Raw genomic sequence first — 20,250 nt, forward strand, 5'->3', positions numbered from 1 at the left:
AATAAATCGACAAAATACGGTATTAATAATTAATATCAAATAAATTTAGTGATGATAATTATACACAATGAAAATAACAATAATATTTTTAATGATTTACAAAAGCATGAATTACATAGCAATTAAAAATTTTTTTATTGAAGTAAAACGTTTTATGGGGTTATTTTTAAATTTTAAATCAATTTACTGTTTACTTGATTAATGCTATTCAATTGTATTCCTGTAAAGAGTAATAATTTTATAGTCACTTATAAATTAAATGCAAAATATATGTCGAAAACTCTATTGACTTACAAAAAGTGTTGAAAAAGAGTTTCATATTAATACAAATCTTATAATTGTTATGAAAAATGATTTTTTGCAACTCATGGTAAAAAAGCATGTCTTTGATTGGTTAAAAATCACTACAAAGAATAAATATCGCGAAGAATGTCCACATTGTTCGTGAAAAATATGACACATCTACACTTTTTATATGTATATATAGATATACTATTTATTAGTCACTAAACGATCCAATAGAAAACCCAATGAACAGCCGTCTCGAGGGCAACGGAAAGTCCCAGACTATAGAAAATCATCTGACTGTATTTTATTATAATGTACAAGTCACTATATGAACCTTGACTCGAAACTCTAGTTATTTTTGCTGAGTATCAATATATTGAAAACAATAAAAATAATTTTAAATTATTATAAAAATCAATTAAATTATGTTTAATTGTTACTCTTATTATTTAACAATCTTTTGCAACAGAAATAATGCAGGAATTAATTTTATATTAATACGATTGAATATTATTTTAGGTTAGTTAAAAGATGAAATTTTAATGTAGTGTCCTTTTTTACCAATAAAAGACATTCTTTCTTACTATTCGATACAAAAACTATTGTAACGGATTGAGTAAGAAGGACTTTCGACACTCGTATGTTGGCAACACTCGCTTAACGGCTCGTGAACCAATCACACTCGTTCTCGAAAGCACCTTCCACTCAATGCGTTAATACACTATTATGATCACAAAATAATATATAAATTATACTTAATGAATGTAAACAGACAAAATTTTCTTTGTGTCACACCAGACATTGAAAAAATACTAAATATACTTCTCATATATATTTAGTGTTAAAATTTACTGTAAATCGTAAGGTACCCGCGGGTAATAAAGCCTAAATTCTAGAAAGCATATTTCAAATAATCACCTCCGTTAAAAGCTACTCTAGTAGAAGGGTCTTGCATAGAGATGTTACGACAAATTAAGAGTCCCGATACCACATTCCCTATCTTCTATATTTCATCATCCGTCATATGCTATCGTAGCGCAGAAGAAATTATAAAAAACGATCTGGTCTTCTGACTCTTAAAAAGTATTATTGCTAAATTTAAGTGATGATTCATCTCTAATACCAATTTTATCAAGTATAGTTAAACTATTCCAGTTTGTTTAACACGTAGGCCTTATTACCCTACCGAAGTAAAATAAGGCCTATTCGTATGGTTTTTGCAAAAGTATAATTTTTTGTTTGTTTATGGTAAAAATTACCATTACTTCATTACATTCTATGGCTAATGTATTGACATAAAGATTAATGATACATTTCGATAATTAAATGCAATATTTTCGATTCTATTCCAAATTTCCCTTAGCTAACCCCATTATATTTGAAATTATACTAAAAATTACATTTATCATTAGAAAATTATTATTATTAGTAAAATAATAATAATAATAATAATAATAATAATAATAATAATAATAATAATAATAATAATAATACGATAATAATCAAAATTTCATATAAAAAAAAAAAAAAAAATTATATTATTATTATTTGAAATTTTTTATCATGTGAAATTTGTGTTTTTGACAGGTATCTATCTGCTCGAATGTGCTCGAAAGTATTCCGAAAATATCCGAAAGTATCCGAAAGCATCCGAAAGCATCCGAAAGCATCCGAAAGTATCCGAAAGCATCCGAAAGTGTTCTGAAAGACACTTCCTAAACACTTATAGTCGAGGTGTCAGAAACCTGACAAATAACCAATTTCAAGTAGCAAAGTTTCCAAGCATGAATATCATTGGACTTGTAAACTTTAGGTGAACCTTCAGACGCCACCGTCCATCTTACGGTTTTAAATACCCACCATTACCCAAGGGTACCTAAATATGTTGAAAAACAACCAAATTTGTAGTGGACCATTTCCAATTTATACATTATGTTAATCTTTAACCAACGGTTTTTATTGATGTGCACTATTTTCCTTTATCCTCGTTAATATTTACAAAATATTCGCAAGGTACACTAGCCTAAGTACAGAGTACGTGCTTGATTGAAAGATCGGTGAGTTAGAGTATTAAAGAGAAGTTTCGAGCATATATATCAAGTAATAGTAGGAGTCGAATTGTCGAATCTTACACAGTACAGCAGGAACAATACGATATTAGTATAGAGTTGAATAGAAAGAAGTGTGGCGGCACGTGTCTCCTTCATATGCGTATGGCGCATTGGGGGCACATATTTGTCAGCATCATGAAACGTCATAACACCGCGTGTTACGCGTTGGATGCTAATAACGAATTTGTCAAATGGCTAGGGCAACACGCGTCTCTTTTTTTTCAATCTCTATCGTTAAATTTACATCAATTTATTGTGTGCTGACTATTTAAAAAACATCTGAAAAAATACTTAACAAGCCAAATTAATTTTAATAGAAAACAAACCCCATGTCTGAAGACCAATCAATCAAGGAAGAAGTGATTTAACTAATTATCAATAAAGAATAGACAATCGTAAATATGAATTTTTTATTGATATATTTGGAAGCAATAAATATATACATGTATAAAAAAAAAGTACTGAAGGGTTAGAAGCAGAAGTAGCATCAGCACCCGTCGGTACCGGTGACGCATACTAATCGCATAGCTCAGCTCAATCGAGCTCGTAATAGGAGGCGATAAACACAGCAGCAATATTATCGAAGGGGAAACCTAAACGTTTAGTATCTTTCTCTTGCTCTCTGACTCGCGGCTACAATAACATCCCCCGTGGATTCCACGGAGAAACACACGGGGGACCGGGTAATCCGTTCTGGATGGAGAAATAAGGGAGGTAGGGAGCTTCGATGGTTTACGTGTCGGATCATCCCTCGTTATTGTTGCGTTTATGATAATAACGTTCACGAGCAACTCGTGTACACCAACCCATCGACCTTTTTGCTTGTGGACCATCCGCAAATTTTACTGGCCCGTCGGATGTTTAATATACAGTAATAATTTATGATTATTTTCATTTATTCACATTTGTTTCTCTTGTAGATAAACTATATTAAAAATAGATCAAATTTTTTTTTGTCTGTCTCTACTTTATTCTTTATTGCCATACATTGAAATCTGCAAACTGGTTGGTGGAAATTTTTATTTGGAATGAAGTGAAAAGTGTGATCATATAGACACGTGACGACAATCAATTTCAATCAGTTTTAAGCGCCATCATTTTTAGTTTCTCGCGAGGAAAATTTAAAATTTTCAAAAAAGGAAGTTATCGATTTTGATCCGACTTTCGAATAATGAGTTTTCATCAGATCTTGATGTTTTGAGATCCTACATGGAGAGAAAAAAATAGTTCTAATCCCTATGTAGAATGGTAACCATTACTATGTTACATAGAAACGAGGATTTTTTAGCGTCGAGAGTCACCGGGCAGAGTAATCCTCCCCATTCTACATAGTAACGGTGGCTATGCTAGCATAGAACTGATTACTATTATACATTGACGAGAGAACTATGTAAGTGGACATCACTACAATGGTACCTAGTAACGTTTACCATGTTTTATTTATTTCATTTTTAGTAAATAAGGTTATGACAAAACAAACAACTCAGGTTACTATAAATAGATAAATGTAGAAATCGAATTAATCGATTGAAATAATTAAGATATCGCTCAAAAAGAAGTATCATTTTTTGATAACAGATAAATAATAATTAAATAAATTAAAATATTCAATAATGTACATCGCACATATACAGGCATGCACATACACACAGGTTACTGCGCAAACGTCCGCGCATGTTAACTTCCTTGTCTCACTTATTAAACTGTAACGACAGCTATTCCAGCATGGGACTTAGTAGCATTCTACATAGCCCTGATTCTCATGCTAGATAGCGATTTTTACCATTTTAGTTGTTTCAATGTAACATAGTAATCATTACCAGAAAAGTGCTAATGAGTCCTATTCTACATAGCATTATTTACCATTTTACAAAAAATTAGTCCGGTTACTATGTAGCATAGTAATCATTACTATTCTTTTCTCTCCGTGTAGGAAGCTATTCTGACTATTTTTGGATGGTGAGCGCATATGTGTGTATGGGAGGGGGGGGGGGGGGGTAAATTAATTTTTGTAGAGTAATTTACAAGTTAAAAAAACGTTTTAAACTCAAAATTTGTTTTTTTTTTTTATTTTTTTTTGTACAGCTTATAAACCACTTAGCCAAGTGGCCTCAAAATGTAATCAGTTCTAAGTCTTGAGCCCTTTCAATTGACGTTCATCGAACACTATCAAAAATTTTCAGATCAAATACGAAGTGGATTTGTTATTTATTTAATCCCTTCAGAGTTAAATTCACTCCGAAAGGGGGTTTATTTTAACAATGAAACTCTGAATCGGAGAAGATGCTGATTAAAATAAAATCCGAAATCACTCCATTGAAAAAAAACTTTCGATTTACTCCGTATGCTAAGTGATTCAAGAACTCCGGAACTCCGAGTCACGGACTGACTTTAAATTGAAATTGAATCCATATTGACTTCAAATTCACTCCCTATTATTTATAGTGTATGAGTAACTTTTGTTCAACTCAATTGCGAAGCAAGAAGATGTGTTCTACTCGTGCAATTTTTCAATAATATAATAATTGAAAAAAGAGGATTTTATAGTAACAATAAACCATGAAGTTTGATACTGTGAACATCTACTACTAAAGACATCGAAGCAGTAACTAAACTTTTACTATGTTGTTTATAAAAATGGCACTTCTTATACATGATATCGAGTACTATATTTTACAATATGCATAGAAAAAAATGAGATCTTTACTACATGTCTTTACAATACTAAAATATTCTCTCTGTGTGTGTACGGATGTTAGTAAACACAATAACGGCAAAAATATACAACCAATTGCTCCGCTTCCCAATTTCAAAACACAGTAAGGAACAAATTTTTCAAAATTGATTCGTTAGTATTTTTCCAGTGGAGTCTTGTGAACATGATTCAATACAATAATTTTTTTCAAAAATTTTATTGCGGAGATACTGAGTTTTGAAACTGGGCACCTGTGCTCTATTTTTCTTTCCTTTTTTTTTTATTTACACTTGAATTCTTAAATAGAAAAACCTTTTTGAAAATCATTATCCAAATCTTATTTGTTCAATTAGAATTCATAAAAACTTAAAACTGACTGTTCATCAAAAAAATTATCGCCATTTTTTTATTACTATTTTCATTATTTCCTGCATATAGAAGCCCCATTTATTGATCACTTTTTTTTACACTCCAATTTTTTCATTATTATTATTATTAATTTTTTATTTTTTTTTGTTTTTGGAATGAACAAGTATTTTGTGCATATTTAGCTTTTCCAACTTTTCTTATTTTTGGAAAATTTCAATGTTCTTGGTGGCAAGTAAAAAAAAAGTTGTTTAAAAGTAAAAATTTTGGAATAACTGCCCTGCCCTGTTTTAGATCTCGTAACTAAAAATTTTTGAATAAATGAACATTTTTTTTTTGGTGTTTTATTTTATCATAGACTCCCCGCATAAGAAAGCTATATATAGCTGATCATATATCGAGAATTATACTTTGCATTTATAAAAATAGATAAAATTATATATAGACAAATATATCAAATTTTGCCGCTTATTAAATATATGAGTCATATATGAATTATTGTATAACATATTATATAATGATGTTATACATTTTTGATATAACATTAAACATATAAAATTTAATATACCAGTAAGATATATATTTTATTATTCGCAGATATATAACTTGTATTATATTCGGAATAGTATATGATTCGATATATAATATATATTATATTTCACAGTATAGGATGAACAGTATATTGCAATCGATTATTGAATTGATTTTAGAATCGGATGAATCCATTAGAAAAATGAACAATATTATCATTTATCACATATATGTAGGATTATACAGTGATATATAGCAATAATATATTACCATGAATATGCGGTAATATATATATGGTAAGTTATATTGTGATACTTTATGAGGGTATATATGTAGTAAAATATATATAGTATTATATAGCAATAATATATCTCATCATATACATTATATACTTTCACATATAGAAAATTATTATAATGTTACATTATATTTTGCAACATATATGGAAATATATATGGCAGTACTACATTTGAAGTTATATCAAGTCACATATATCATAATTATATTAAGTAAACACATAATTACATATATGTAATTTTGCCGTTATATATGGTCACATATTCACCATATACTTATCAATATATGTTCGACCATATATAGTTTTTTCATGCGGGTCATGAAGCTGAATTTAGCAGCCGTAATAAGTAGCGGCCCGAAATTTTTTGCATGGCCGCTACTTATTACGGCCGCTAGCTTCAGCTTCATCCCTAGACTCTTCTAAATAACTTTTTCAGCTTCAAACTGATAATTAATAATAATAAAAAAGAAAAAAAAATAAAGCTTATATGTATTTATAGATAAAATTGAGATATTAAAGTAGTAATGACTGAACAATTAAAACGTGACTTTTTATTGTGAAATAATATTGTACGTTTAAATTGACGAATTGGCGAATGAGATAGTTTGAGTGTGACATGACGAGTCGAGAATTGATTTCGGGTTTTGTCGATGCACATATACACAAATACATATATTGATTGACAAGTATGTAAATTTTATACATAAATACTCTCAACAGTTTATACATATATACTGGGGTATGTGTACCTATATATATATATATATATATATATATATATATATATATATATATATATATATATATATATGTACACATATAGTGCGCCTACCCACTATGGACAGTGGATTGGATTGGATCGCCGCGTCAGCAATACAAACACTCGAAGCTCGATGTGGGTCGGCGTCTGCCTCTCGGTCCTCTCTTGCTCTTGTTTCCAACTGAAATTACATTTTACCGTGCGCATTTACCCTGCCACAGACCGTTTCAATATCGTTTTTTTTTCCTATTTTTTTTTTTTTTTAACCTCTTTTATTTCTCTCTACTTCCACTACATCCACTATTAATACCGACCAACTTTCTTTATTATTCATTCATTATGCTTTCTACATAAAAAAAATATGTATTTCCATACTTTTCTTAAGTTTTTATTTTTCTACATATATTATAAATATGTGTAGTGGTGTAATGGCTGGATGATGTACCAAGATTTACATTTATGACGGAATGACGGCATGATGAATTATTAGATGAATTTAAAACCTATTAAAAGTATACTGAGAAAACTATGCTTACTTAGAAGAAACGTTTATTTAACTTTGCTTTCACTCACACGATATCTACAATATTTACTTATGCATAAGCAAACACGTGTATTAAGGCGAGAGGTACCGGTTAAGTGACGGGAAGAAGCAGGCCTGAATCAAGTGGTTAAAAAAAATATGAATTTCAATAATAAGCTTATGCGAATACTGATTCAACGTATCACAAAGAAAAAACTATTGACTACTGAATTTTTCCATAAGAATCTTATGTTACTCGTGAATTAAAACAACATCTCAATAAGCTAATAAAAATTATTATAAAAATCATACCCTTTCTGGGTTAACCTCGTAACTAAATTTTTTTCATAATTGAAATTATTAGTGAATAACATTATTTAGCACTGCTTTTGCGTGATAATGGTTCCAATTTGAATAATTATAAGAAAATGTCCGAGAGATTTTTGAATTTTAGTGTTAACATCAACGTACGTGTTACAGAATAAATGTTTTGACCAATTTCGTAAAAATCGGGAGTGAATTCGGAGTGAATATGGATTTTGTTTTAACCCGAATCAACTCCGTCACTCGAAATCAGGAGTTTGAAACAAATCACTTTTCCATACAAGGAAAAAAGAGCAGTGGAAAAAGTGCAGTTTTAAGTGCGAAAAAGGGCCCTCGTATGAAAAACTTTAAGTATTAAAGTTTGCACTGTAATAATCCAGACTACTTCTTGTAAAAAAAGTAATTACAATAATAGATACCAAATTTTACGGTTTTTAATGTATTTCTAGTTGAATGAAACTATATTTTGAATGACACACTATTAAGGATTGAAAAAAGTCTTTTTTTGCAACAAGGTAAGAAAGCACGTCTTTGATTGGTTAAAAATCACTACAAAGAATAAATATCGCGAAGAATGTCCACATTGTTCGTGAAAAATATGACACATCTACACTTTTTATATGTATATATAGATATACTATTTATTAGTCACTAAACGATCCAATAGAAAACCCAATGAACAGCCGTCTCGAGGGCAACGGAAAGTCCCAGACTATAGAAAATCATCTGATTGTATTTTATTATAATGTACAAGTCACTATATGAACCTTGACTCGAAACTCTAGTTATTTTTGCTGAGTATCAATATATTGAAAACAATTAAAATAATTTTAAATTATTATAAAAATCAATTAAATCATGTTTAATTGTTACTCTTATCATTTAACAATCTTTTGCATCAAAAATAATACAGGAATTAATTTTATATTAATAAGATTGAATATTATTTTAGGTTAGTTAAAAGATTAAATTTAATGTAGTGTCCTTTTTTACCAATAAAAGACATTCTTTCTTACTATTCGATACAAAAACTATTGTAACGGATTGAGTAAGAAGGGCTTTCGACACTCGTATGTTGGCAACACTCGCCTACTAACGGCTCGTGAACCAATCACACTCGTTGTCGAAAGCACCTTCCACTCAATGCGTTAATACACTATTATGAAATTAATAATTACATCTCAAAAATAATGTGATTTTCACAGTTTCGAAGTAGAAGGATTTTGCTGGTATTTGAAACTGTAATTTTTCTACTATTTTTTTTCTGTCTATTTTCCAACATACTAAAGATTTGATTGTGACAATAAAATTAATCAGCTTATTCTCCAAAAACTTTCCAACCAAAATTGTAGTTAATACGTAGTTAGAAATTTTGTGTATTTGTGTTAAAACATTATTTGGTTAAATTTTTTGTGTTGATTTTTAACGCAGAAATCTGTTAATTCAACACAAACCGTTTGTGTTATTTTACTTTAACAGATTTTTTATGTTAAATGATTAGAAAATCGGGGATGTAACACATTTCTTGTGTTATTTGAAAACTGACACAAAATTTGTGTTGTTTGACTAAACGTTCCCGCGCAATTCTTCATTACTATGACCAAGCAAAGTATTGTAGCAGCATTGTCTGCAGGGAATTTTGGATTATAATTTATTTACAATTAAATATATACATTTTACAATTAAATTTAGATAACTTTTATATCTTTTTGTACCGGTTCAATTGTTCGCTAAATTGACATAAGTTCTACTAAGGGTAGATCAGTATACTTGAGTTGGTTAGGTTATGTGCTTATGTTTATTAGTTGATTTTAACACGAAAAATGTGTTAAATTTAAACAAATGTTCTGTTAAATGTACACAAATTTTCTGTCAAAAGAACAGATTTTATGTTTTCAATTTTATTTAACATAAAATTTGTGTTAAAGATCAACACAAACGCAATGTGTTGAATTAACACAAAAATTTGTGTACACCGTTTGCAACACACGATTTGTCGTGAATTTAACACATAATTTCTAACAGCTTTGCTAGTCGTTAAATAAAATATAAAGATAATGTATAAAAACCTAAAACTTGTACCGCGAAATAAAAGCATTAACAAATAAAAAAATATGAAGCACATTTCCCTCTCTAATATGAGTTAACAAGTGTCGCATGGTGTCTTGAGTATATCTCTATTTACTTTTCTCCACGAACTCATTATCCTTTGACCAGTATTCATTTTAACTCTCAAAGTTACACGAGCGTCATCATCTAAAGAAGTAAAGATAACTTAACTCAAGAAATTCTTGATGTAACCAGGTTGGTAATGTACATAAAGATCCTCGAAAATGCAGCTCTTCACTCTTTAGTGTCACATAACTTGAAAAGTTGAGACGATGTAGAATGAGACATTTACATCGTCGTTGGTTTAACCCAGTGATTTACTCGAGAGGAAAATATATACCTTGTACAGTCAGCGAGTCGTAAGGGTGTTCAGCAAACCATAATCTAAAAGAGAGCTTGAAAAGCTTCATCATTTCTACCTCATACTCCGTTTTATAGACTTTTCTTGTTTATTTATTTAAATAAATGCATTACTATTATTATTATTGTCTTGTAATTACGTTGAGTATAATCATTATTTTTTATTTTTTTATTTTTGAAATTAAAATACATCGGAATTATTTTTATTACGAAATTACAAACGTTTGAGCGTGACTAATGTTGGAGTGTGTTTAATGACTACAGGATTATGAGTAAAAGCTTATACTGGCTATTATAGATACTTCAAAGACAGAAATAGGGATGCTAGTAATATCAGAGGATAGTAAATAGTTGTCATAGTTATGAAAAATAAAGATATATAGGGTAGAAGCACCGTTTTTGACTTTAAGGCCAGTTTTGGCCACTAAGAAATTTTAAATAGAGTAATATGGAAAATACGCAATACCATAATAAATATTTTAAATGTATTCGAAAACTGGCTTATAACACTATTACAATGGAATTTTTTTTTATTAATTAAAATAAAGTATTAAGTGTCCTAAAATGGAACAGTGGCCACAAATGGTATTTCGACCCTAGACACAGTTTCAAATTTTGTGTTAAATTCAACACAAATCGTGTGTTGCAAACGATCTACACAAATTTTTGTGTTAATTCAACACATTGCGTTTGTGTTGATCTTTAACACAAATTTTATGTTAAATAAAATTGAACACATAAAATCTGTTCTTTTGACAGAAAATTTGTGTACGTTTAACAGAACATTTGTGTAAATTCAACACATTTTTCGTGTTAAAATTAACTAATAAACATAAGCACATAACCAACCAACTCAAGTATACTGATCTACCCTTAGTAAAACTTATGTCAATTTAGCGAACAATTGAACCGGTTCAAAAAGATATGAAAGTTATCTAAATTTAATTGTAAAATGTATATGTTTAATTTTAAATAAATTATAATCCGAATTTTCCTGCAGACAATGCTGCTACAATGCTTTGCTTGGTTATAGTAATAAATAATTGCGCGGGAACGTTTAGTCAAACAATACAAATTTTGTGTCAATTTTCGAATAACACAAGAAATGTGTCACATTTTAGATTTTCTAATCATTTAACATAAAAAATCTGTTAAAGTAAAATAACACAAACGGTCTGTGTTGAATTAACAGATTTCTGTGTTAAAAATCAACACAAAAAATTTAACCAAATAATGTTTTAACACAAATACACAAAATTTCTAACTGTGTATTTATATGTGATCACAATAAAAATTTTTAAGTATGAACAAAAAATATTTCAGATGAATGTGTACAAAAATACCAAAAGGTCCTATAAAAATAGAAAAAAAATGTTAGGGGGGCAATAGTTATGTGAAGCAATATGATACTTAACCCTGTACCCCAGAAGTTCTGATGCTGTCTCAAAATGTTGGAACAGAATTATAAATAAAAAATAATTGGGTATACATTTGAATTTACCGCAATTTTTTTCGATAGTTAAATTTGGCGGGTAAATTTAAAAAAGATTAAAAGAATATAAAAGCACTATATAACACAATGGATGGTAAAAGGATTTAAAGGGCGTGAAAGAGTCATGCGATTGCGCGATAATAAAATGCAAAGGATATTCGCTTAGTCGCTTGGTATCTCTCGTATACCAACATCCGCGAAAGGATAATATAAACGAAAGAAGAGAGAAAACGGCGCCACGGTATTCGCAACTACGTCGTTGTCGACCAATAAATTTATCGAGCGGGTGTTGGCATGGAGACTGCCGGACAGAGCTCGGTTGGGTGGCTCTGGAGGGCGATGAGAGGGTACTCGAGGATCCTCTAGGAGGCCGTCATGGGCCAAGTAGAGGGAGAATTGCTGCTATCTAGAGGGAGCGAATGTTGAAATGAATGAAGAGGTGAGAAAGGGAGAGAGAGAGAGAGAGAGAGAGAGAGAAATAGAGAAGTAAGCAAAGGACAAAGCTAAGTGCGGAAGGAAGAAATCTAGAAGGGGAAGAGTATCGATTTCTTGTGGTGATCCAATCAACGATAGCGCCTTCCGCCAATATACCTTACCAAGCATTACTGACAAACTTCTAATCAGCAAAAATTGCATTCATTTTGTTGTTATACTTTTCATTTTACTTGTTTCTTTTTTCTCATTTTATAACTTAGTTGAATGATTTATTTTTTAACAATAAACTAATTATTAAAGACAAAACGATAAATAGAAAGAAAAAAAATTTTATATCCGGATCAAAAAATTAGATCTGTTTTAAAATAAATGATAAATTCAAATATTTTTTCTTTAATTCAACTTTATAAATCGTATTTATTTTATATAGGAATTTAATCTGTTTTTGCCCGTACTATTCATTATCCAGGCGAATATCAGACTTATTTTCGAACGATATTTAGTCTGATTTAAATCGCTTTTAGACTAAAAACAGACTTTTTCATCATAATTATTGGTCTGTGTTCAATTGTTTTTGAGGACAAAAACAGACTTTATTTACTATAATTTTTAGTCTGTTTTTAATCGCTTTTAGATCTAAAACAGGACTTTTTAAAAATATAAATAATAATCATAATAATCTAGACTTATAAATTTATTTTAATTTTCTTAATATTTGAAACGCTAATGCGCTTCCGTAATAAGATGTCCCAAGAATTTTGATGTTTTCTAATGCCAAAATATTTTCGATTTTATCCAGTAAATAAGAAAATTTTTTTGACATTTTAAGAGTTATTTTATCACTTTTATTCGATGCTATAAGTATTCAGTCAAGACAACTAAAAATTAAGCTGTCAAACTTTCATTAACTGCCGACATTTTTAAACAAAAGATACTAAATAAAAAGTAAACAAAACAAGATCAATTCTGTAACTTAATATTTTTTTTATAAACATTGCCCATAAATAAAAATTTTACAAGCTCATGATTTAATCTACTTTTGTTCTTGCAAATTTTCAGAATTAAAATTTTTTCAAAGTTCAAGAATTAATCTAGTTTCGTCTGCCTCTTACGCAATTGTTTTTAAAAAAAACAGGTCGAAAACAGCTTAAAATTTTTGTAAAAGATCAAAAATAGATCAAATAGTCCAATTAGACTAAAATCAGATCAAATTCTTCGGTCCGGGTAGATCAAAAACAGATTAAAAATTTGATAGAAGTTCAATAACAGACCAAGTAGTTCAAATACAGTCTACTTATACCAAAGTCAGATCAAAATTTTTGACCCGGGACCGATGTTGAAAATGCGCGCGAAAATTCGAAAAAGTTATTATTACAAATAAATTTCACATAAAAAAGAAATAATTTTACATTATTACTAATTATAATCTAATCATCAATAATTACTAATCACAAAAATAAACTATTAGGAAAATTACATAATTTATTCATCAATCAATAATTTACTATTAAGAACAAATTTATTATTAAATTCAATATTTTCATATACTTCGTCTAGGTATCTACGAGGTACATGTAAAATGATTATATCCTTTCCAGCCATTTGAAATATTTATGTTCATAAAAATATTTGAAATAATTTATAAATATCAATTTATAGGTTTTCAATCATCGAAAGTTTTTAAGATCCTTCAAATAAAAATGCAACGAAACTTGAAGTAAGTCAATAGTCGAAACTTGCAAAAAATGGGACACAATCCCTTATTTGATTTCTCCCCGTGCTGTATGGAACTATAATTTTTCCTGTTTCTGGTTTTTCATGACACTTAAAAAAATTTACGGAGCTTCTTTTTTTTCACTCGTATAATAAATGAGAAAAAAAATTGTTCTCTAAAACAAATCAGAATTAAAAACAAAAAAAAAATTTAGCATTTTTTTGTGCGTTCAAAAAAGCTTTATCAATGAATAAAATAAAACCAAATTTTTCAGTGAAGATATTTAAGACAAAACAATTAAAAAAAAAAATTATTAACAATAGAGGATTTAAATAAAAAATACCATTCTGTATTTGATAATACTATATTAATCCGTCGTTAAGACTTGACTAGACTACAGAAATTTTTCTCTCTTTCGTTTTCTCGACTAGCAACCCTCTTCGAAGAGCAAAGCTTGATAATATAAACCGTGTACTGGGCTACTGGGCATTACATGTAGTTAGAAGACTCGCTGAAGCGCAGACTAACTCAATGCTAATCCCTTCGATATTGTTCCAAAACAATAATACAACAATCCCTAATTCGTTCCGGTTTTACGAATATCTTTTCAAGCGTATCTAATGTCAAGTCAATGTTTTTGTAACGTCTTTTTTTTTCTTTAATAAATAATAATTGAAAGATGATCGCCAAATATTTTATTGTTAAAAAAATCCACAAAAAAAATGTAAGGAGTCAAGAATTATTTTTTCTTCAAAATTGAATTCTTGCATCAAGTTCGTCTGATTTTTTAATTCAAAAATTTTAACTTGCATCAAAAACGATAAAATTCTTCATTCAAGTATGTTCATCTTAGTTGAAGAGAATTTAATCTTCAATCAAGAATTACAATATTTTCAACGAAATTATTCCATTCTTCAATCAAGAGCGTAATATTCTTGACCCAAGAATATCATTCTCTTGATTTGAGATACTAGTGGCTCGATTCAAGACGTCATTTTATTACACTAAAGATATACTTTAGAAAAAAAATCCTGACATCAGATGGGATCGAACTCACGACCTTTGTGTTAAAAGACTTGTCGACTATCTACTAAGCTGACACATGTCCAAAGTATTGGTGTGCAAAGTTTTAACTGTAAATATTATGAATCGGTATAAAGGTCTTTCTATTCTTCACGATTTGGACAGTGAGATAGACCCGCTATATATAGCTGATCATATACTGAGAATTATACTTTGCATATATAAGAATAGATAAAATTATATATGGGGAAAAATATCAAATTTTGCCGCTTATTAAATATATCAGTCATATATGGATTATTGTATAACATATTATAAAATGATGTCATACATTTTGATATAACATAAAACATATAACATTTAATATACCAGTAAGATATATATTTTATTATTCGCAGATATATAACTTGTAATATATTCGGAATAGTATATGATTCGATATATAATATATATTATATATCACAGTATAGGATGAACAGTATATTGAAATCGATTATTGAATTGATTTTAGAATCGGATGAATCTATTAGAAAAATGAACAATATTATCACTTATCACATATATGTAGGATTATACATAGTGATATATAGCAATAATATATTACCATGAATATGTGGTAGTATATATCTGGTAAGTTATATTGTGATACTTTATGAGGGTATATATGTAGTAAAATATACAAAGTATTATATAGCAATAATATATCTCATCATATACTTTACATTATATACTTTCACATATAAAAAATTATTATAATGTTACATTATATTTTGCAACATGTATGGAAATATATATGGCAGTAATACATTTGAAGTTATATCAAGTCACATATATCATAATTATATTGAGTAAACATATATAATTAGATATATATAATTTTGCCGTTATATATGGTCACATATTCAGCATATACATCAATTAATTCAAGAAAATTTTTTTGAAAACCTCAAATTTGATAGATAAACTAGAAATCTCCGACTGAAAAATTCTCTTGGCTCAAGAAAATCATGACTTCGTTCCCGAAAATGTTTGTCTTCCAAAATATTTTCCTGACTCAAGATTTTAAAATTTTTTTCTGCGTATATTTATGATTGCAAAAAAATATTAAGTTTTAATAAATGAAAAATAGTGAATCTATATTCACGTTGACGATGTAGCTTTGATATATAAAATTTGAAGTGAACTAGAGATTCATACATGGGAAAATGCAAAAGTGGAAAGTATAACGATGAAGGATTGTGGCGTTGTAGGACTCTCTAGTAAAGAGTTCTCTCGAACCTACTTCGGTTCTCTTTTAAGTCTTTTCCACTACTCATTTATCAAATAAATCAACATGGCTACTTACACACCCACTATGTAAAAGATTGAATAGATAATCTCTACTTGAAAAGTAATAAGTGATTACATTATTTATTAGGTTTATCTTCACTCATCATATTTTCAATTCATAAATAAAAAATGTAAATAACATGTTTATAGTAATTAACACCTAGTTCAATATGAATATTTTATTTTATTTAGAATTCAAATTTACTTAAAATGCTTTCAGATAAATGAAAAAAAAAAATTTTAACTAAGAGTCCAATTGAGATTTTTTGAAGCAGGAAAAATATGAAAAATTTGAAGAATTTATTTTTAATAAAATTAATATTTATAAAAATTTAGATTATAATATATGAATAAATTTTTTATGAAAGAACTCCGTCAGTAATTCCATCAAATAAAATGACTTTTAAAAGTGCACTTACTATTCCTTTGTTCTGACCCCTTCAAATATATTTCAAGAGTACGGTTTTTGATAAAAAAAAAAAAAAAAATTCATACCATTATTTCATTGTCAGTAATATTTCTTTCGAAATTAAAATACTATTTTAAAATTATGAAATATTAAAATAAATATTTAGTAAAATAATTTTATGATTACAACTTAAAAGTTTTTCCAATAAATATATGAAATTAAATCTATATACACGGTCGAACATATATTGATAAGTATATGGTGAATATGTGACCATATATAACGGCAAAATTATATATATGTAATTATATGTGTTTACTCAATATAATTATGATATATGTGACTTGATATAACTTCAAATGTAGTACTGCCATATAAATTTCCATATATGTTGCAAAATATAATGTAACAATGTAATAATTTTTTATATGTGAAAGTATATAATGTAAAGTATATAATGAGATATATTATTGCTATATAATACTATGTATATTTTACTACATCTATACCCTCATAAAGTATCACAATATAACTTGCCATATATATACTACACGGAAAAAATGATGCTCAAAATTTTAATAGTTTATAGGTTATTTTCGACTTAGAATTAGTATATTCGATACTAATATCAAACCAGGATCATTATATATATTACAAAATGGCTATTATTTATATTCAAATTTGATAAACATGCAAAAGCAAAATTTGTAATTTCGTATATTAAAATTAATATTAAAAAGAATCGATGAATTGATATCTACAGTTATTACTATTCAAATAAGCAGAAAAATTCTAAAAATGAGGAGCCGCAAAATTAGTAAACGTACATATTAATATATAAAGATCTAGTATACGAAATTTTCATTTTATTATTTACCACTTATTCGATATATATATATATATATATATATATATATATATATATATATATATATATATATATATATATATATATAATAAATTAATTTATAATAACGAATAAATAACATTTTATATTAATTATTAGTCAATGGGATAGAATTTATAAAATAAGAGTTAAAAATTTTCGGTATTTTTATGAGCAACAAAATCAGTATCTAGTATACAAATTTTTCATTTTATTATTTAACATTTATTCGATTTATGTATATTGTAAATTAATTTATGATGATGAATAAATGATATTTTAAGCTAATAATTGATCAGTGATATCGAATTTATAAAATAAAAGTTTGTAACTTTTGCGATTTCCGGCCGGAAAAATCAGTATCAGATACCAATTGTTAATTTGACCAATCATTACTTTTTAATAGATTATGCTGTAAATTAATTAACTTTTACTAATAAGTCACGTATTATACCTAAAAGTAATAATATTTAGTTACTTTTAGAAATTATTGATAGTAATTTTTAGGAATCTACAAAAATTGGTAAACTACTTTGCATTAAGCATATAATAGTACTAATTACTGATAACAGATTCCACTTTTTATTATTATTTATTAATTTTTAATGCTCTGTTTTTTCCGTGTACCGCATATTTATGGTAATATATTATTGCTATATATCACTATGTATAATCCTACATATATGTGATAAGTGATAATATTGTTCATTTTTCTAATAGATTCATCCGATTCTAAAATCAATTCAACAATCGATTGCAATATACTGTTCATCCTATACCGTGAAATATAATATATATTATATATCGAATCATATACTATTCCGAATATATTACAAATTATATATCTGCGAATAACAAAATATATATCTTACTGGTATATTAAATGTTATATGTTTAATGTTACATCAAAAATGTATTACATCACTATATAATATGTTATACAATAATCTATATATGATTAATATATTTGATAAGCGGCAAAATTCTATATATTTGTCCACACTGTTCAAATAGTTGTTTGAATTTTCAAAATATTGTATATAACGCAATAAACACATACATTTGTGCTTGAAATTTCATTACCAATTTCATATAGAATTTAAAATATACATTTTTGAATTTTCAAATCAACACTTTAGATTTTCAAATATTTCGTTTTGAATTTTTAAATACAATTTTTTAAATATTCAAATACTTTGTTTTTAATTTTCAAACACTCTCTTTTCAATTTTTAAATCGATGTATCTGAAAACCTGAACTGTTTATTTGAAAATTCAAAAACGTGTATTTTAAGTTCTATACGATCGTTACAATGAAATTTCAAACACAAGTGTATGTGTTTATTGCGTTATACACAATGTTTTGAAAATTCAAACAATTATTTTAACAATGTATGGTTACATGGAAATTAAAGACTATTAGGTATATGAAGTAATAAAATATTTATATTGATAAAACTTCAAAATTTTGTAAACTGTCATCAATTCCTTATAAACAACATTATCAATTTTTTTTTTTATTACTCATTGTTATAATATAATATAATATAGTGGGTAATTATATTTTTTTTCTTAAACGTTTAAAAAAGTAGAAGTTAAATAAATATTTTAAAGTTAAATCACATTTTAATATTTAAATCACTATAAAACTATATTATCCCGTATGAAACAACAATATATGGTTAAAATATATAAAATCATATATGTTTGCAATAAACAAATATATGATATAATATATTGTACACTATAAAAAATCATACAGCGATTTTGGCCGATTTAATGTAAAATGATATACAGTAGTAAATATATGTATTCCATATATGTAACATATGTTTCTTATATGAAGCTATATATACATTTACATTTACCTTATAATATATTGTATTGATATATTTCCTTTTATATTCAAAAAATATAAAATTTTTATATGAAATGAAATATATGGTAGCACATAATTTATATTATATATGGCACCATATATTTTCTTTGTTATATTTAAGGATATATTTTATTCGGTTTATGTATATGTATATGGGTATATCATATATTCGCATCAAATTAACCAATTTTGAAAATTTTATTTGCAATTTAAAGCGTACATTAAAATTTAGATCTAATTTAATTGGAGTGGGTCATACTAATAAGAAACTTTTTTTTCCATACACAATCCAAATATATGTTTTTATATATGATCAAAATATATTTTTCATATATGATGGAAATATATATTTTTATGCATGAAGAAAATATAGTTTTCTTATATGACAAGAATATATATTTTCATATATGATAACAATATATTTTTTGTATATGATTAACATATATATTTTATATATGCTAAACATTTACGGACTCGTATATGATGAATATTATATTTTTTAATATAAAAAAAAATATATCAGAAAATATAGTTAAATTGGCCACATATATTTTCTGATATTGATCATATATTTTTACATACATTTTGACCATGTATATTATTTTCATATGGGATATTTATTAGCATTATGCTATATTACATTTAATACTGTATACTGTCAATGATGTTCAGTTCAGTCACAAGTTTTATTTACTTTATTTTATCGAGGAAATAAAAAT

General features: G+C 27.3%; 1 protein-coding gene across 2 annotated transcripts in view; it reads right to left on the reverse strand.

The window, feature by feature from the left end:
* The window catches only part of LOC103578704 (5'-3' exoribonuclease 2 homolog), a 47,537-nt gene that overhangs the window by 4,040 nt on the left and 23,247 nt on the right, over positions 1-20,250 (reverse strand). The window lies entirely within an intron of this gene.

This window comes from Microplitis demolitor, chromosome 8 (genome assembly GCF_026212275.2).
Source record: "Microplitis demolitor isolate Queensland-Clemson2020A chromosome 8, iyMicDemo2.1a, whole genome shotgun sequence".
Classification (NCBI taxonomy): domain Eukaryota; kingdom Metazoa; phylum Arthropoda; class Insecta; order Hymenoptera; family Braconidae; genus Microplitis; species Microplitis demolitor.